At 47.2% G+C, this 20,537-nt stretch overlaps 3 non-coding genes across 3 annotated transcripts; 1 reads left to right on the plus strand and 2 right to left on the minus strand.

Moving 5' to 3' along the window:
* The first annotated feature begins 3,097 nt into the window (after nucleotides 1–3,097).
* Nucleotides 3,098–3,171, plus strand: TRNAT-UGU. Its single transcript has one exon. It is a non-coding gene; the product is annotated as a tRNA-Thr (tRNA).
* Nucleotides 3,172–7,419: 4,248 nt separating this feature from the next.
* On the minus strand, nucleotides 7,420–7,636 carry LOC123357602. Its single transcript, XR_006575582.1, has one exon. It is a non-coding gene; the product is annotated as a small nucleolar RNA U3 (small nucleolar RNA).
* Nucleotides 7,637–17,613: 9,977 nt separating this feature from the next.
* Nucleotides 17,614–17,825, minus strand: LOC123357604. The gene has a single exon (XR_006575583.1). It is a non-coding gene; the product is annotated as a small nucleolar RNA U3 (small nucleolar RNA).
* Nucleotides 17,826–20,537: the final 2,712 nt, after the last annotated feature.

Consider the following 20,537-nt stretch of genomic DNA (forward strand, 5'->3'; position numbering starts at 1 on the left):
GAACGGGAGGAGAGGTGGCGTGAGGAAGACAAGCAGTCAACTCAAACGCTGTTTGGACTACTGAGGGAGCAAACGGACATGCTCCTGCGCCTTGTGCATGTTCTGCAGGACCTCAGGCAGGAGGACAGAGCCCCCCTGCAGTGTATCTGCAACCGCCCTCCCCCGCCACAAAGGCCCCTACCCCCCCGCACCCAAAATAACCAGAAGGAGGGGCGCCAGAGGCCGTGTAAACTGTCACTGCACCCCAGCAGAGTGCTCAAGTACCGAAAAGCTCTCATAGCCTAAATTTTGAGAAGTCCTTTCCTTCCCGCCTCACCCAAGCCCCCATCCCAGTTTCATCCCCTAACTGTCTAGTTGATAATAAAAAATACTTTTCTGTTAATTACTTTTTCCGACATGTTCTTTTAGAGGAGACTGTGTTTGAAGGGGGGGAAGGGGGTTGGTAATTTGACAGGACAATCACCTTTACCAGGGTACAGACATGGGGGCAGGATCAGCAGCAGGTCACACACACACTGCAGTCAGTACGCACCCTGGTTGGTATGGGAGGTGGTTTGCAGGTTCTGTGTGGGTGGGGGGGTACGTGACTTTGTAGCGGGGGAGGGGGGTTACAGACCTCATGCAACGGTCCCTGTCCTGGACCACAGAGCCACGCAGCAGAGGAATCTGTATCCGTCCTTCCCCGCCAAAAGGCCACATAGCCCCCGCACACAGAGTGCCAAAAAGGAGGGATGGCAGGCTCCGTTGAAACATCCAGTCCGGCACTGCAGACCGCTCTGGGAGCAGGAGCCTGTCATTCCTCGAGTTTACAGGCGGTCTTTACATCACCGCACACCCTACCCAGCACAGTCCGTGTCCCAGTTTCAACCCTGTAACGCAAAGTCATCAATAAAGAAACCTTTGTAAAGTTACAGTGGAACATGTATTTTATTTTCAAATGTGTGTTGGAAGTTGGGGAAGCGGGGTGGGCGGGGTATGTAACTGCAGATGCTAGTCAACAGTCACTTGGTAAAGAAACAGGGGCAGGTTCAGCTTCTCTGTAAAGAAACTGAACAGTCACTGCTCGCTGGGACTTGAAGAGTTCCTTGTCGCTGTGCAAGGCGCCTGCACAGAGCTTCACGAGCCAGGGCATTAGCGGGTAGGCTGGGTCCCCGACGATCACTATAGGCATCTGCACATCCCCAAGACTTATTTTGTGGTCCGGGAAGAAACTACCTTCCTGCAGGCGTCTAAACAGACCAGAGTTCCTGAAAACACGCACGTCATGAACTTTGCCTGGCCACCCGACGTTGATGTTGGTAAAACGTCCCCCATGGTCCACCAGTGCTCGCAGCACCATTGAAAAGTAGCCCGATTTCTCAGCAGCTGACTGTGGAAGAGGTGGACGATAAGGTGCGAGGAGTTGACAACGGCCATAACTGCAGCGGGATCCGTGCTCAAAGTGCTGTGGCGCCCGCGCTGTCACTGAGCAGAAAAGTGCATGAACAGATTGCCCGCAGGCGCTTTCAGGGAGGGAGGAAGGGAGGGAGGGCGTGATTGACGGTTCAATGATGACAGTTACCCAAAACCACCCTCGACACATTTTTCCCCCAGCATGCATTGGGGGGAAATCCCAGGATTCCAATGGGCAGCGGGGAGTGCGGGAACTGTGGGATAGCTTCCCACAGTGCACCGCTTCCAAAATCGACACTGGCCCCGTTACTGTGGACTCACACAGTCGAACTAGTGTATTTAGTGTGGATACACAACTTCGACTTCATAAGGTCGATTCCACAAATTCGAATTAAGTAGATTCAAAATAGTCTTGTAGTGTAAACGTACCCTTGGAGAAGTCTGCATTGTACACGGTTCCTGGGCTAGTCCTTGGGAGTGTGGATCCCTTCAATGGGCCAGCAGCGAGTCTGGCTCCTCCCTTGTCACACCTGAAAGGCTGGTGGGGGGCATTTCTCAACCTCATAACATATTTCAGTAACACACACAGAGCAAAGCTTTATAACTTCCCAACCAATGCGAGCACACACAATCCAACACGATATTAATGTTCAACAGATCAAGACTTTTGAAATGATACGTCACAAGGCAGACTTTGAACAAACCATGTCATCATTATATGAGAGTGGTGAATATAGGGCTTCCCGGTGCTGCTATGAGCACAGCGTGCCACACCTGGGCTTACATTGCAATGGAGACGTACCCTTAGAGTCCATCTCTCCTGGGATAAAGATGGCCCACACCTGACTCTCTGCCAATCCCCACTGGGCCCTGACAAGTGTTGTTCGTGTTTGTATTCTATAAAGCAGAGGAGCAGATGAAGTTTTGCTCCCAAGGTGTGTGTGTGATTCTTTGGACAGGTCTACACTACAAAATTAGGTTGGTGTAATTACATTACTTAGGCTGGCAATGCAGTTCTATCAAGCTAATCCCAGTGTAGATAGTGGCTCAGCTGTCAGAACTTTTTGGAGCTATGAAAGGGGAGGGGCCCATGGCTCTGTAGCAGGAATGCAGGGCCGGTGAGTTCACGGCAGGCATGGTGGGATACTGGTGGAGGCCAGTTATGGTGATATAATGACCAGCAGCATTTACACTGACATTTGTCACTTTAAGTTTGCTGCAAAAAGCACTAGGCCTCTCTTAGAGGTGGTTTTATTTTGTCACCAAAACAGGGCAATTTTGTCGCCAGATGTGGTATTGCAGTGTGTGCACCAGCCAAAAACTGCTGACCGAGGGAGCGTTGTGTGTTTTTCACACATCTGAGCAATATAATGATGCTGAAGTAACCTTGTAGTGCAGACCTGGCCAAAGATTCTCTCTCTCTCTCTCTCTCTCTCTCTCTCTCTCTCTCTCTCTCTCACACACACACACACACACACACACACACACACACACACACACACACACACACACACACACACACACACACACACACACACACACACACACACACACACACACACACACACACACACACAGAGCTTGCAAGGAAAACCTCACCTGCTCCTCTGCTTTGCAGAATCCAAACACAAGCAAAGCTTGTCAGGCCCCAGTGGGGATGGCAGGGAGTCAGGTGTGGGCAGACAGTGTGTTGTTGCCACAGGCAGGCACCATGGCTTAGCTGGCTAAAGCACCTGTCTTGTAAACAGGAGATCCTGGGTTCAATTCCTAGTGGTGCCTTATTGACTAACCTTTGGGCAACCTGGTATTGGCTACTATGGGAGGACGAAACACAGAGCTCTTTGGTCCAGCCCAGTATAGTTGTTTAAATTATACTCACAGGCACTGATAACAGACTTACTGAAAGTTTGGGAGTTAAGAGCTGATAGGTCAGTGTTCCAGCCTGTCACAGATGATCCTGCTTCCTTCTGGGACAGGGGCAGGTCTGGGCTTTCATGCTGAATGGCTCATTGTGGCTGCCAGAACCTGTGGGCAGCTCATTTAGTTTACACCGAGGGTTGAGTCCTGCTTTGTGCACCATGTGTGAGAATGAAAATCCTAAACCACCCTTTGAAATAACGAATGCAGCAAGACGTGTTATTGTCCCTGCCCCAAAGCAGAAAGACCAATGGAGAAATGCCATCGAGTCCAGGGTAATACTCCCCTGCCATTTTACCTTGTTTGCTTGCTAAACTCCCTCCCAACCTTGAGGGCTTCCAGAGCCCGGTATTGAGCCTGAGCCGAGATGTCTACGCTGCAAATTTACCACCCCACAGCCCTAGCCTGGGAGCCTGCACTGACACGGGGCAGCCGTGGGTGTTTCATTGCAGTGTGGACATAGCCTAGCATTATGTCTACACTGCCATTAACACACCCAAGTCACTATTCTCAAACCCTGGGTCAGTTGATTCAGGCTTGTGGGGATTGTGCTGCAGGGTTATAAAATTACAGTGTAGACACTTGGGCTTCAGCCCAGCCTCCGAGACCCCACGAGGGGTGAGGGTCTCCGAGCCTGGGCTCCAGTCTGAGACCAAATGTCTACGCTGCAGTTTTTAGCCCCACAACCTGAGCCCCAGAAGCCCAAATCAGATCATCCAGGCCAGCGGGATTTTGTCACAGTATAGATGCCCTCTCAGGGTATGTCTACACTGCAATGTAAGCCCAGGGTTAGCAGAAGTCATGTCAGCGGCCCCAACACATAAACATAAACCACGAGGGAAAGTCCCACCCCCAAATAAGCTGGGCAGTGTCCTTCTCCCTACGGTTCGTAAGTCCAGCAACCAAAAGTCCTTTAACATGAGCCATCCCCACTCTGCACCCCACTCACAGCTGTTGTCCTTAGTCAGTGCAAGCCCAGAGGTGCCTCTGTACAGTTCACCTGCCAGCCTGGGAGGAAAAGGGGGAAAATAAGAAGGCACCGTACTCACTATGGTGTCTAGGGACTTACTCATCCCTCCACAGCCCCCCTGTCCTAACATTGGTCTAACGCCTAAATTTTAGTATTGGGACCCAGACCCCAGCCCACTTGGCTTTGGAACCCCCGTCCCCTGCCTAGCAAGTGCTATTGAATTGAGGGTGAGTCCCTCCATCGGGGTCTGCCAAGCACAGTTGTGCTGCCCTCGCTTCACACAACAAGGATAACAAACCCTTTATTTCTCCTGCCCCTGTAACATGGAGACTGGGAATCCAACACCAGCCACAAGTGATCATTTCGGCAAGTAACCCAACCTATTTCCAACATACTGTAAAATCCACATGCAGACTCATACACGAAACCTTGCAAGAAAATCTTCCTGAGGGGGTCTGAAGCACCTGCTGCTGGAGGGAAGGAGGGAGCTGTGGGTTGGGATTGAGGAGCAGCGTGAGGAGAAGGGGCCTGTGGGTTGGGATTGAGGGGCACTGGGAATAGGAGGGGGCTGTGGATTGGGATTGAGGGGCACTGGGAAGAGGAGGGGGCTGTGGGTTGGGACAGAGGAGAAGGGTGAAGAGGAGCAGGCTCTGGTTGGGAGTGAGGAGCAGTGAGCATAGGAGGGACTGAGGGTTGGGACTGAGGGGCACTGGGAAAAGAGGGGACATGGGTTTAGGCTGAAGAGCATCTTCATTTGGGGATCCAGCAGGACAGGGGAAGGCAGCAGGTGATTCTAATTCCTTAGGGATATTCTGTGTGTGTGTGTGCAGGGGAGGAACATGCTCTATGCCCAGAGGCCTTTATTCCTCCAGGCTGCAAGGACAGAGGGGCTGTCAGGAAGTTGCCCCTTCAAACCCACACAGAAAAAGGCCCTTCTGAGGATAGGGAAAATCCTGCAGAGAAAAAGTAACATCAAAGAGGATGTGAGAAAGACAGTTTAAGATCTTCATGAGTAGTTTATCATCTGACCATGGATTTGAACTGTGGATCCTCAGATTAAAAGTCTGATGCTTTACCAACTAATCTAGTCAGGCTCATGAAGCACAGGAGCAACTTGGTGCAGAGGAGAAACTAGTCAAGAAAACAAGAGCAAGAAACAATATGGGAAACCTGCTGCTCTCTCTGGCCCAGTCAACACTACGAGTTTATATCAAAACGTCTGTTAGTCTATAAGATGCCACAAGACTCTTTGCTGTTTCTACCAACTGAGCTAGCCAGGCTCACATAGGAAAAGTGCAAGTTGGTGCAGAGGTGAAGCTAGTCAAGAAAATTCTTGAGTGAGTTCCCAAAGCCTGAAGGGTCAAAAATATTGTCACGGGTGGTTCAGGGTATATGTGTCCCCCCCCCCCCAGCAAAAGCAAACGAAAAAAAATTGTTTCTCGCCTTTCTTCAATGTCACCGTATGTCTACTGGATGCTGCTGGCAGACGCGGTGCAGCAGCGCTACACAGCAGCATCCCCTTTCTTTCCCTTCCTGAGGGTAGATGGTATGGGAGGACTGATATCTGTCATTGTCGTCCCGTGAGTGCTCCTGGTTGGCCTTAGTGAGGTCGGCCAGCGGTGCCTGGGCAAAAATGGGAATGACTCCCAGGTCATTCTCTTCTTTAAGCTTTGTCTAATGGAGATTCAGTCCTGCCTGGAATATCATAGCAGGTGGAGGCTGCCCTCCCCTTCCTGCCTTTGAATTCTACTTGCAGAGGCAATAAAGTCAGTGTTGTTTCAAATTCATGTACTCTTTATTACTTCATCACACAAATGGGGGGATAACTGCCACAGTAGCCCAGGAGAGATGGGAGAGGAGGGAAGCAATGGGTGGGGTTGTTGCAGGGGCACCCCCTAGAATGGCATGCAGCTCATCATTTCTGTGGGATGTCTGGGGCTCTGACCTGGAGCGGCCATTTGCCTGTCTGGGTCTTTAATTGGCTTACCTGATAGTCTAGACAGGACTGACTTTCCATTAGACAAAACTTAAAGAAGGGAATGACCTGGGGAGTCATTCCCATTTTTGTCCATGCACCCTCAGCTGATCTCACTGAGGCTGGCCAAGAGCACCCATGACAGCAGCTGATAGTACAGTATAACTTGTAACTGTCATTGTCAATTAGCAAAGCAGCAGACAGTACAGTATGGCTAACAACCATCTTTACTAACTTACAAAAGGCAAGGGGATGCTGCTGTGTAGCACTGCAGTACCGTGTCTGTCAGCACCATCCAGTAGGCATACAGTGACGGTGAAAAAAAGGCTGAATGGGCTCCATGGTTGCCATGCTATGGCGTCTGCCCAGGCAATCCAGGGAAAAGGGCGCGAAATGATTATCTGCCGTTGATTTCATGGAGGGAGGATTGACTGACGACATTTACTCAGAATCACCCACGACACTGTTTTTGCCCCATCATGCACTGGTCTCTCAACCCAGAATTCCAATGGGTGGGGGAGACTGCAGGAACTATGGGATAGCTATGGGATGGCTACCCACAGTGCAACACTCTGGAAATTGATACTAGCCTCAGTACATGGGCGCACACCGCCAAATTAATGTGCTTACTGGGGCCGCGTTCACTTGACTGTTTCCAAAAACCGGTTTCTGTAAAATCGGAATAATCCCATAGTGTAGACATACCCTGAGACAGCTTTAGAACCCTCTACCCACTATACGGCCAAGAGACAGCAACTCTCAGATCCTGTGTGGATTGTCTGATGGGCTTGGGGCCAAGAGCAAACTGCGTACCCCCTGCCAGAGCAGGAGAAGTAAAAATAGGGGCTTCCCAAAAAAAGGGAAGAGAAGAAGAGAGAAGCAAGTGCAAAAGAAAGAGAATGTGCAGACACAAAACCCTACCTAAATTCTGAAATAGATTACAAGAAAAAAAGAGAGAGAGAGCAGCATAAAGAAAATTTAAAAAACTTTCAGTAAGAACTGAATTAGAAACCTTTAAAACACCAGTTTTCACACTACCTTTACTTTTCTTCCAAATTCTACTAAAAGAAATTAAGACTTGCCACTAAACAACAGCTTTAAACAAGCTCAGATAACAGAAAAGAAAACCAAAACATTTATTTTTAAATTTGTTTTATAAGGACTAACCACTCAGTCTGTGTTCTCTTCTTCTCAGCTTCCTAAAAGGAAAGTAAGAACAGTCATCAATAGCAGACAGCAGGTGCATTAAAGCAACACTGTCCACTCACTTCATGCTCAGAAAAGAACACTTTAACTTCTCATCGTGGTTAGCAAGGTCAGACACTTTCAACCACAATTCTCTAGTTACAAACTATAGAAATGATCCCTGAAAGTATAGTCTTAATAAAGCTGTGCTCGGCTACATACCCAGGCTAATGTGCGCAAGCTTTATTCCCATGGTGAATGTTTTCATACAAGGGGTTTCACCCCCAGCGAATTAAAGAACAAAAATCTAAAACCAGGTTCCCATTTCATTAAAGCACAATTGAGACAGCTTTAGAAGACTGGCCATTAGAAGATGTTTATGTCGCTATTTACAGAAACACACCCCCTGATTAGCATGTGGAGCTCCTAGCAACTAATCAAACCCTCTTGCTTTCCCATACCTCTCACAGGCTCCTCTGTGCCACATGACAGCCAGTCAGGCACAGACAATGCGGACAGGTCAGCCCTTTCTAGCATGCTCCGCAGCTGTTTTTCTCTGGCTTGCTCTCAAATTCATCTGCACTAGAAGTTTTTGCAGGGTTCTATGTTACCGGTGGTACCTGCACTAAATCAGTGGGTCTTAACCTTTAGAGACACCTGTACCCCTTTCAGGAGTCTGATTTCTCTTGCATACCCCCAAGTTTTACCTCACTTAAAAACTACTGGCTTACATAATCAGATGCAATATTTATAAAAATAAATCACTTGAATATAAGTATTGTACTTACATTTCAGTGTATAGTATAGAGAACAGTATAAACAAATCAATGTATGAATTTTAATTTGTTACAAATTTGCTAGTGCTTTCTATGTAGCCTGTTGTAAAACTAGGCAAATATCTAGATGCGTTGATGTACCCCCTGGAAGACCATTGGATACCCCTGTTTGAGAACCACAGCACTAAATCACCCTTGCTTTTAGAACTGGTGCCACTTGACCCAAGGCATTCGGAACCATTTCAGGGCTAGCAGACAGTGGCAACACAGCTGCACTAGGTCTGTTGTTTCTCCCTGCACAATTCCCACTTGGAAAGAAGATATCTTCTGGTCTGACCCTATTTACTATTGTGAGCTGCATAGGCAACTTTCTCTGTGTTATGTGAGCAGAATCCACACACTATATACTACCTGTATGGCCCTGAGGATGCCACATCGGCCACAGCTGCCGATTGGGCCACAAGTTGAGAATCACTAGTCTATAATTTTGCAAAGTCCATTGCCACAGGCTTTCCCCCCATGGCTGCTGTGAGACAAGAGCACATGAAATTCATAGCAATATAAATATGAGTGAAACCACCCAAATATATTTACATAAAAACTAGACAGTCTCATTTTAAAACAAAGAAAAACACAGGCCACACAGGGAGTGGGGCAAGAGTCTCCAATGATTTATACCCTCTCCTACCCACCATTCAGCATAAGAATTAACCTAAATGGATCATGACTATTTACATAGAGCATCTTTCTCCTACAAAGCAGAATAAGACAACAGGTTGAGGCTGTTCCCCTTCACATTTGAGGGGGAGAGGGGAGGAGTAGAAGGATTTAGAGGCTCAATCCACTTCAGATTATGAAAGAAACCAGACTATTAGGTTAGGTTCCAGGGAATTTTTTTTCACCAGACAAAAGAGTATAAGGTTTAAACAAACAATTTAATACTGATACACAGTGATGATGATTGTGAAGCTTGGTTGAGGTAGAGGAGTCAGAAGGTGGGATATTTCCCTTGCTGCTAAATGATGAACTAGCAATTGGCTGAGCCCTCAAGGATTAACTCTCTCACTCTGCAAGGCAGCAGGAATGGAGGGAGATATGCATATTTCCCTTAAGTACACTGCCTTGTTAATTAGATCAGCTTGCTGAGACCCCAGCTGCTGCAGGCTCTCTCCCTCCTGAGCCCTGCTCTATGGAAGATAGGGTAAGTGGGGTGCAGGAGCAGGGGGTAGGGGGCACCCTGACATTAGCCCCCCCTTTCCTTCCCTCCCCCCAGCACAGCAAGCAGGAGTCTGGGGGAGCAGCTCTAAGGCAGAGGGCAGGAGCAGCACATGGCAGTGGGGGGAGGGACACAGCTGAACTGGAGACAGCTGCAGCACAGGGAAGTTAGGGGAGTGGGGAGCTGATAGGGGGCTGCCGGTCCATCCTGGTCCCAAGCCCCCCTCAGCTAGCTGCAACGGGCTGCTCTTCCTGCAAGCAGGAGACAAAGCAGGCGGCTGCCAAACAACATTAGAAGGGAGCATTACACAACTTTAAATAAGCATTTTCCCTAATTGATCAGCAACATAACAAAATGTTAACCAGGATGACTTTAAGTGAGGAGTTACTGTAGGAGGGTTTAAGGTCAGCTCAGCTACATCTCTCAGGGGTGTGGATTTTTAATTTACCTCAGACAGAAAAAAAGAGAGTAACAGAAAAGAGAAGAAATATCTATTGGGTTTCCAGGAAACAGGGCAGGCAAAGCCCACCCCATGCTAACAGAACCCCCCCCCAGGCTAAGGAGAGGTACCACAGGGCCTCAGAAACCCACTAATTGCAGGGGACAACTAATAAAAGAACAGGGACAGGAGTGTGGTCAAAGGATCATAAGAAAGGACCCTGACAGGGACACGGAGCAGAGAACCCCAGACAGCACCCACTGCTTCTCAAAGGCATCAAGGGAGCCAGCGGACGCCACCCAGAGGAACTCTGCTCAGAGACATGAGCGGATGAGGGATCAGAAACAAGCCTCACAGTCGCAGGAGTGTCTGTCGGCCAACCCCTCTCCCTGGTCACGTGGATGGTCTTTTTAGCCAGGGCGAGGAGGAGGTTGACCAGGAGGTCCCACAACTTTGTGGGGCCACGGATAGGGAGTGCATGGATAAGGAGGTGAGGGGAACAGTGCAGCCAGAAACGTAACAGAATGTCGGTGAGGAGCCGGTATAGGGGCTGCAACCTGGCGCACTCTAGGTAAACATGCGCCAGGGTCTCCCTCACGCCGCAGAAGGGGCAGGTGTCCGGGACAGGGGTGAACCGCGCCAAGTACACGCCCGTGCTCACGCCCCGTGAAGGAGCCGCCAGCTGATATTGTTGGAAAATCATAGTGCTAATGAAGCCTTTCCGTATTAGGCCTGAGTAAACCAAAGTTATGTTATGCTTGTCCAAACTGTGTTGGAAAGCTTACAGAACTCATTAGACTGAAGGCCGTGTATCTACCTAAGTCAGCTATTTCGCTTATCAGTTTTGTTTGGCTCCCCAAGTATATGTTGGCTCCCCAAGTGTATGCAGCTGCGTTCACATGTATGCATCCAAAGTATCTAGTACAAAGGGTCAACGGATGTATCTTGTGTCCCCTTCAGAATGACAAATGTATCCTCAACAGATGTATCTTGTAGGCCCCACAAAATGATATATGTATCCTGCGTACCCAATTATCCCCTAATAGATACATGTACAGGGTCTATAGGTCAACCAAATGACGTAGACAAACGTAGGCTAAGTTGTTTGTTTCGGGGTATAAAGGTAAGCCCATCTGGCCATGTAAGGTGTGTCTCTTTCTCTGGCACTAGCCGAGAGGAACACCCGCTCAGCTGACCGATCAATAAAGGGTGTGGTACTTGTCTTCCTGTCTCCGTGCCTCCTTGGTGTAATTAGGTAAGCTCCAGGGGGAAACGAGCCCTTTTGGCTAACAAATGGCGACTCCACGCCGGGACTTCTCTCCCTGTTGGGGGCGCTGACCGGCGGCCGAGGACGGCTCAGGAGAGTGGCCACCTTGAGCTATTGGTTTGCTCAAGCTCCGGGTCGCCGCAATCGGCCGGGACGGCTACGCCCCCTCCATAGAGAACTCCAAACGACACGGAGGCAAGACAGTACCAGAAGAGGGGAGTCCACCTGCCAGACGTGGCCACTCCGGGCGTGGTAAGTGCGTTACCTCCTGGGTTTGAGGATTAACGCCCCCGAAGAGTGAGGGTTGGGACCTTGGGCCCCTAATGGTAAAGGAACCCACAAATAGGAAGGTGTGTGTGGGTAAAAGCTTTCTGGTTAAGGTACCTAGGTTCAGACACAGCTAATGAATAATTCCATTAACTCCACGAGTCCGTGGGCCGTGCTGAACAATTACTGGGACTTAGAGCAGCCCCAGGGCTGGCTTTTCTTTTTGGTAGGGGTACTTTTGTTTCTTGTTCTATTGGTATGCTGGAAGCCAAAACTGTAACTGGGTCTAGGAGCGTGTGAACCCATCTTCTCTCCCCCCCCTTCTTTTCCGTGTGGGTAAGGGACAGTCTAAACATTCCACCTCACCCCCTTAGGGTACCCCAGCATATTACATGTACGTACATTATGGTTCTAAAACCTGCAGGTATTTAGAGAATTGGAATCTTTATACGCGTGAAGATCCATCTAAACAATGCCCATTAAAAGGTACCTTTAATCTAAATAAGATCATGTATCTCAGAGGAGCTTTTAATCACCAAAGAAAAGCCTCTGACACAGTGTGAGCAATTTGTCTAAAAACGGGTTAATTTAAAACTCAGCTTCGCCCAGAGATAAAAAGAGAAAGTTGTTTTATGCTCAAGGTCAAGCAAACCAAAGGCAGTACAAGTTACAGAACTGAGATTACATTTGCAAAGCTTAACTGTTTGGTGAGATCCAACAGTCTGACTTTGTGACGGATGCCGGTGCTGGTGTGGCTTGGTGACACTGGAGAAGCCAGAGGTAGCTGACCTGGACTAGAATCTCTGAAAGAGACACCGCAGGAGATTCCAGGGTGTAAAAGAACAGCCTTCCCAAGAGCGGAAGCATGTTGGAAATTCTGAACAAGCTGTATACAGGATAATCTCCCATCCACCTATTCCCCTTTTCTGAATGTTGTATACAGACGTGGCCAGTCTGGATATGTGTAAGTATGGGGCATTCGTATTTTTTTTTGAGTGATGTGGAAGTGTTCCCAACACTCTCCATTGTTGTTTTATCATTTTAATGAAGCTTTAAAATTTGGTTATATGGTGTATTTTCTCTATCCTCCTGCAACGTCCTGCAGTGTCAGTTTGATCACCTGACATGAGGGATAATTGGTAACAGAAATTTGTCACAGTTTGGTGAGCAATAGAGAATGGGGGAACCCTGTAGAATTTACACCATCTATTTGTTTTACCCTTGTTGTTTTATGTTTGTTTTATTTGGTTCTGTTGGTGTTATATGTTGAGGATTGCATAATTAAAGGTGTGCCCATTCTCAGCTGCAGTAAGTCTGAGAACTGGAGAAGGGTTTAGCATTCCTCTCTCCACCCTGGTTGACCAGGAAGGGTGGCAGGTGAATCTACCCCCAGTCGTAGCAGGACTGGGCAATAGAGTAGTTGGAGAAAAGGAAAAAAATGTGTATTTGATAACTAGAATTAAGCAATTAAGAGCATAGATCATGAACCAGGCAGCAACTCAAACCTGCGCCCAGGGCAAGTTGCAGGCCTTGAGACAGGACTTCCAGTTAGAAAAGGAAGCCCTGGCTAAGCAAGTACCAGTCCTTCAGGGACTTGTTAAAATGTAACCATTCGTGCTCAGCATATGCCGTAACAGCAGTGTGTTTGCTACAAGAGGCAATTAAATAGTTAACGCCAGTGGGCCATGCGTTTTGCCCAGGTGGCAAGCCTCACGAGGGAAGACTCGGGTCGTCTTGTGAATAAAATGTTTTAGGAAAAAAAAAAAACCAGAAGGGTGGGGGCAGAAACCCATGAAAGAAACGGTTCAGCGCAAAAAAAAAAAAAAAAAAAAAAAAAAAAAAAAAAAAAAAGGATCGGGCCCAGGCAGGCAGGCAACAGACAGAGAGCTTGGAGAACAGGTTGGAAACTTTTGAGGGTCTAGTGGAAGGAAGAAGTAAGTGAGTGTAAGCATGGGGATTTCAGATACTCAGGAGGATATTTGGAATGGCGATTTGAATTGGTAAGTGGCTGTTGAAAGACAAAGCAAGTGATATAAGGAAAGAGCAAGTGATTTGAAGGAGAGTGAAGAGTTAACTCTGTAGTTGCTGGAGGGAATAGTAGTTGAACTTTGTAAAAATGCTAAAGAGAAAAGTTCTTGGTGTTTTTTTTTAAATGTTTGTAAATAAATTCAGGCAAAGAAATTATTAGATTGCAATCATTTGGCTATGAACAATTTTGTTGAATTAGCTAAAAAAAATGTATACAGTGCTATGTAAATGAAAATTTATTAGGCTCTAAGGCACTATAAGTGGTGATGTTTTCTTTCAGTGTTTAAAAGCAGGAGTTAAAAGTAAAAAGCAAACCAGAAAGCATCTGTATTAATGCAAATTATCTAACTGATAAGGTAGAGGCCACTGAAATCTGGGCTGTCTATGAAACACATATAAGACAATATGGGGTAATTCCCTTGTTTTGCCTGAAATCAACAAGGGTATTTGTATATTTTAAGCAATGATTGACTGCCCAGAAGGGGTAGACCTTTGTTTTTGTCTTTCAGATAATCAAAGAAAACTAATGCCAGCTAAACAGCATTCAACGTACCATGATTTACTGGCAGAGTAAAAATTAAGTTTTGTGTTCTATGTTCTGTCTTGTGGTGTTTGTCTTGTAGCCAAATTGTTGTGATTAATATTTTCATGGGATGGTCTGGTTTGAAATAAAGCAGAAGGTTTGAATTGAAATGCAGATATTTGTTTTGTTCAACTTAAAATACAAAGTGTTTGGATACATCAGAAAAATGTGATATACTAAAGTCTTATGTATTTTCTTAAGTAAAAGAAAAAAACTGCATTGGCCAAATTGCATACTAACAGTCTTTGGAAGCAAGGACATAAAAAGTTAACCCACTCCCCATATTGTACATGGGATCCTTCTGGCTACCTCAGATTTCTAGCCAGAGGACTGGGGATGGTGGGAAGCTATTGGACTAGAGGTTGTATTGAATCAACTCATCAAAGTGGGTGTGCTTGTCCTGGCTTGTTGTTCCAAAGCTCTGTAATAAGGTTATTTTAGTAGAAGGGTATATGTGGCATACATTAAATAATAAGACTAATGTACTGTATAACAGCAATGTGTATGTGTTCATTGTTAACAAAAGGCGTATAAGTAAAAAGTAAAAGTTTCCTTTGTAGGTTAAAAAAGGAAGCCAAAAAGGGAAAAAGGAAAAAGAACGAGTTAACTGAGAAAAACTTTAATTAGCGAGCTCAGTCCAAAAAAAAGATACACTGACTTCGTTCAAGGACACTGTTCACAGTTAGCCAAGTTTTAACAACCAGAAAAGGGGGGGGGCTTGAATATACCCAAGCAGATGTAAAATCTGCACAGACACTAATGCAATGTGTTAGGTTTCCTTTTTACACAGGTAAAGACGCACTACCCGAAGACCCTAGCAGCCCTGCCACTCCATGGAACCTGGAGACCGGATCAATGTACAGGTCCACCAACGAAAGACTGCTTTGGCTCCATGCTGGAAAGGCCCTTATTGAATCCTGCTGACTACCAACACCGCTGTGAAGTGCCAGAGACTGACTGCCTGAACCCAGGATTCTCACTGCAAAAAGACCCCTCCACATCAGGAGAATTCTCCTACTGATAATTAGCCTATTCTTTCTTCTAGTTCAACTGTGCTTCTGGACAGCAGGGAAAAAGGACAAGGTGACGTGCTAGCTAACCTCTCCCTTGTCCACTGACAGACCAACTGTGCCTTTGAACTTTTCTAGAAGAAACACTCACTTCACTGACACTGCCAAAGTCCAGGAATTCCTGACCAGAAAGGACATTGAGAACTGACCCTGGTGAAGAATCGAAGAATTATACACTGGCAGGAACAAACTTGTGGGACCCCTGCTTGGGAATGTGGTATTAATTGAATGTTGGGGTTTATTCTACAGGCTGCGCCCTGTGTTTTGGATAAATCCTTTAGTATGTCTTGCCCTCCCTCATTGGATTTTAAATGGTATTGTCTTTATCCAGTTTTCAGATCACTTTTACATACCCAGATTGCTCACAAGGGGCTGCCATTAGATTAGCACAACAAAGAGCCTGGGTTATTTCCTATAGAAGGAAAGGGAATTGACCAGATCCCTGTGGGCTGGGGCCAATAGTGTTGCAGTCATCTGAATTATTTTTCAAAGGCCAAGAACATAATAAGAAATTGGGCCGACTAGAAAGGGCCACTAGCCTTATTTATGAAGTTCAGCTAACCCAAGTATACGCTGAAGTTGGTGAGTTACATGTCATTTCCACCCTTAGTTCTACGACCCAGAAGTTACTGATAGGGATGGTATTAAAAATCACTGAGACTGGGAAGGCATTGCAGTGGGATCTAGTATGTTTAAAATTTCAGGATTTCCTGAATGACCAGCTGATGGCCATTTGGAGTGATCTTGAGCACCAGACTTGACCCACTGCCCTTACACACACATCAGAAGTACCATCTGATCTGTGGTCATGGAGACATACTTGGACACTTTCTAAATGGAAGTGTGAACATTTACAGTGCTCCTTCCAAGCATATGGACCGGTTAGGGTGTGGGCTCCCACATACCGAATCCTGCCGGGTCCATGGGGAGGATGCATATGGGACTAAATTATTCACTGAGACATCTGGGAAATTAAACCACTGGGTATACCTACCTGAGTTATAGTCAGTGCCCCGATCCCTTCGTTGTTAAATGAACAAGGTTCCACTCTTTTGTCCATGCATTTATACCTGGGTTGGGGGTGACTAAGCTTAAAAAAAAAAGCAGTTGTAAATATTTCTGCAGAGCTTCATTGCTTTTTGGCCTCAAAGTGTGAGAAAACTCAGCCAAAAGGTTTGGTGAGTATTCTCAAAGGGGGGAGTTGTTGGAAAATCATAGTGCTAATGAAGCCTTTCCGTATTAGGCCTGAGTAAACCAAAGTTATGTTATGCTTGTCCAAACTGTGTTGGAAAGCTTACAGAACTCATTAGACTGAAGGCCGTGTATCTACCTAAGTCAGCTATTTCGCTTATCAGTTTTGTTTGGCTCCCCAAGTATATGTTGGCTCCCCAAGTGTATGCAGCTGCGTTCACATGTATGCATCCAAAGTATCTAGTACAAAGGGTCAACGGATGTATCTTGTGTCCCCTTCAGAATGACAAATGTATCCTCAACAGATGTATCTTGTAGGCCCCACAAAATGATATATGTATCCTGCGTACCCAATTATCCCCTAATAGATACATGTACAGGGTCTATAGGTCAACCAAATGACGTAGACAAACGTAGGCTAAGTTGTTTGTTTCGGGGTATAAAGGTAAGCCCATCTGGCCATGTAAGGTGTGTCTCTTTCTCTGGCACTAGCCGAGAGGAACACCCGCTCAGCTGACCGATCAATAAAGGGTGTGGTACTTGTCTTCCTGTCTCCGTGCCTCCTTGGTGTAATTAGGTAAGCTCCAGGGGGAAACGAGCCCTTTTGGCTAACAATATCCCCGGCGGGCCTCGGGACCAGGGTGGAGTACAGGCTGGAGATGGGAAGGAAAACACCCAGTGGGGCATGGGAGATGTTGACATATGCAAATCCCTCATGTAAACCCCTCCCCCCCCATGCCCTTCATTGTCTCCTCCACCCATTGCAGGGTTCCCCAGTCTTTCTCCATGGCAGGGGTTGTGTGTGTTTGATTCCACCCATAGCAAGGTCCTCCATTCTCCCCAATGGCGGGGGCTCTGTGTGAGTCGCTTTTCTCCCCATTCCACCCTCTACCCACTATACGGCCAGCAGATAGCAACTCTCAGATCCTGTGTGGATTGTCTGATGGGCTTGGGGCCAAGAGAAAACTGCATATCCCCTGCCAGAGCAGTAGGAGTAAAAATAGGGGCTTCCAGAAAAATGGGAAGGGAAGAAAAGAAAAGCAGAGAAGAAAGTGGAAAAGGAAGAGAACGTGCAGACACAGGAACCCACCTGAATTCTGAAATAGATTACAAGAGAAAAAGAGATGGAACAGCACAAAGGAATTTAAAAAAAAATTCAGTAAGTACCGAACTCAAAACCTTTAAAACACCATGTTGACACTAAATTTACTTCTTTTCCAAATCCTACCAAAACAAATTAAGTTTTGTCATTTAACATACTTGTCAGCAAAAACTATAAATAGATTAATGTAACAAATACAAAAACATATTTTTAAACTTGCTTTGTAACATCTACTCACTAAGACCCTGTTCATTCCCGCACGGCTCCCTAAAAAGGAAGCAGGAATACTCATCAATAGCGAACAGCAGCTACATTAAAGCAACACACGCTGCTTGTTTTGCCCTCAGAAGAAACACACTAACTCCTCTTCGTGCTTAGTGAAATCAAACGCTTTCAACCATCATTCCCTAATTATACATTATAGAAATGACACCTAAATTACATTTTCAAAGCCCCAACTCCGGCCACACACCCAGGCTAATGCGCACACGCTTTTAGCCCACGGTGAGTGTTTTCATACAGGGGGTTTCACCCCCAGCGAACTAAAGGACACAAATCTAAAGCCAGGTCCCCATGCCATGACGCACACTCGAGACAGCTTTAGCCCACTGGCCATTAGAAGATGTTTATGTCGCTATTTACAGACACACACCTCCTCATTAGCATGCGGAGCTCCTACCGACCAATCAAACCCTCTCGCTGTTACTGCCCGAACCGGCCCCGCCTCTCACCGGCTCTGCTCTGCCACGTGCCGGCGCCGCGCCCGTTTCCCCGCAGGCGGAGCCCGGCCCGGCGCAGCTCTGCCCGCCCGGGGCTGCAGCTGCTTCCCTCCGGTTCCCGGCACTAGAGACTTCGCGTGTCACGTGACCGGGGGCAGGCGCCGCCTCTGGCTGCTTCGAGACTGGAGCATCCCGGGGAAAAACCAGATGGGTCATTAGTGCCCAGCAGCAGCAGCCCCCGCCCCCGTCACCTCCTCGCCCTCCCCCAGCGCCTCCCGCCCGCTGACGGGGAGGGAGGGAGAGGAGCTGAATGCGGGAGTGGGGCCTTGGGGAAAGGGGGGGTGGGGTGAGGTGGGGGCGCGGCCTGGGAGGAGCCCGAGGGGGGGCAGCCCCCCAGCATAGTGGAAACTCGGCGCCCCTACATCGTACTAGTGCAACCGCAACCGTTTAAATGCTGCAAAGCGGAGGCCGAGCAGCGGGATTTGGTTCAATTGCTGCTCTCAGCACAATTCCCCAGCGCCCTGCGCGGTGTAGCCAGGAGACAGCAAGTCTCGAGTTTTGCAAGTATATCGCCACGATTCCCCCCTTGAAACAGCAGCACCCATAATTCATAGCGATCTAAATATCAATCACTGTTAGTGAGCCCAGCCAAATAGGCTGGAATGGAAGCTAGAGAGAGCTACCATCGGAGTCAGGTACTGGACACGTTCGCCTCCCTGGAGAGTGTTCGGTAACCATCTGTAGAGGTGTAACAGGCATTTAACTACAGTCTCTTTCTCCTGAAAAGCGGGAAAAGGCAAAGGTTTAAAGCTGCCTGTAGGAAATTTTCAAAGCCCTACAAGTGATCTGGACACTCAATTCCCACTGATTTATAAACTGGTTTTCAAAATCCCCCACCACAAACAAATAAAAAAAAGGCTGATGAACAAACCCCTCACAACAACGCCTAGAAAAACTAAGTATTCTATAGATTGAGAAACAAAACTAGCTGTTATAAACTTCCCAAAGCATAATTTAAAAAGTCATATTTCAAAGCTTTTTCATTCATTCATTTAATACAAACCCCGCCCCAGTCTATGCTGTCTCCCTCCCGCTTCTCCAGCGGGAAGAAGCAGCGGGCATCAGCGCCAGACAGCAGCTGCATTCCAGCAATCCCGCCTATTCGGTGCCGGATTGGAAGAAAACATGGTAAAAATCGTCCTCCAACAATCCCTTTGGCAAGCACGTCTCTACCTAAGCGCCGGCCATTTCTCCTGCAAAGACACCCTCCCTACTGCCAATCCCCGGCTACCCTGATTAACGTCGTAATGACTCGTTTTTAAAAACAAGGGGTCACGAAAGAAAATGGATCGGACCTTTTGCAAACAGCCTTTTTGTCAACAGATGGCCACGTTCTTCACTGAAGTGGGGGGAGCACACTTTGTAGTTTGTACAGGTCGAGTTTATTGCCTGCCCCCGAGGCTCCCAGCACCCCTCAATTCCCTCCCGCAAGCTCCCTATGTGCCCTCTCCCATCCCACTCTTTTTAGGGACTCCCTGAAATTCCCCCAATCTCAGACCTTACCAGAGAATCTCCTCACCCTTATTCTCCCCATACCAAGTTCCCCACACTTCTTCCCACACCAAAGGCTCTGTTCACACCCCCATTCCCACTTCCCCATGGCAGGGACTCTGTGTTCCCTCTATTCCCCCATGCCGGGGTCTTTGTGTGCCCTCCCTTCCCCCCATGCCAGGTTCTTCCAATCTCCATAGGACTAGGGGTCCTGTGTACCTCCACTTATCCCCTCGCTTCATTTCAGGGCCCCCATTCTCTCCACCACTGTAGAGACTGTGTGCACCCCTATTTGCCTCTTCTCTGCCATTCCTCCCTCCTTCCCAAGTCAAGCTCTCCCAGTCCCCTTACCTGCCAGGGGTTCTGTGGGTCCCATTTTCTCGTCCCCCACTTCCACCTTACGCACTGTATTAAGGGCTCAGAGAGGCTCTGAGAAAGTTGCATACCAACAAACTGGCAGAGCATTAGGGGTAGAAATAGGAGCTACTCGAAATGGGGGAGAGGGTGGAGAAAAGAAGAAAAAGTGGAAAGTGGAGAGAACTTGCAGAATTAATATGCATGAATCTATAAGTTTAAACTAGAACGAGGGAGGACAAAAGAGAGGGACACTGCATAAAAAGGTGGACTTAGAAGTTTAAGCAATTAGTGGTTCAACTAAGCAACTGTTTACATAAAAAACTGTTGTATTTTTACACTGCATTTTCTTCTCTCGTGCTATTAGAAAACTCACTGAAAAACACCCACATCCTCCCACAATACAGAAGCAATACATATACTAAAAAATAGTTACAATCACTACATCCCTTCTCTAAATATACACATCAGAAACAGAAGTTAAACACCAACTTCCAAAAAATGTTTTTTAATGTAGTTTATACAGACTAACCAC

The sequence above is a fragment of the Mauremys mutica genome, unplaced genomic scaffold (assembly GCF_020497125.1).
Source record: "Mauremys mutica isolate MM-2020 ecotype Southern unplaced genomic scaffold, ASM2049712v1 000835F_np12_obj, whole genome shotgun sequence".
NCBI classification, from domain to species: Eukaryota; Metazoa; Chordata; order Testudines; family Geoemydidae; genus Mauremys; species Mauremys mutica.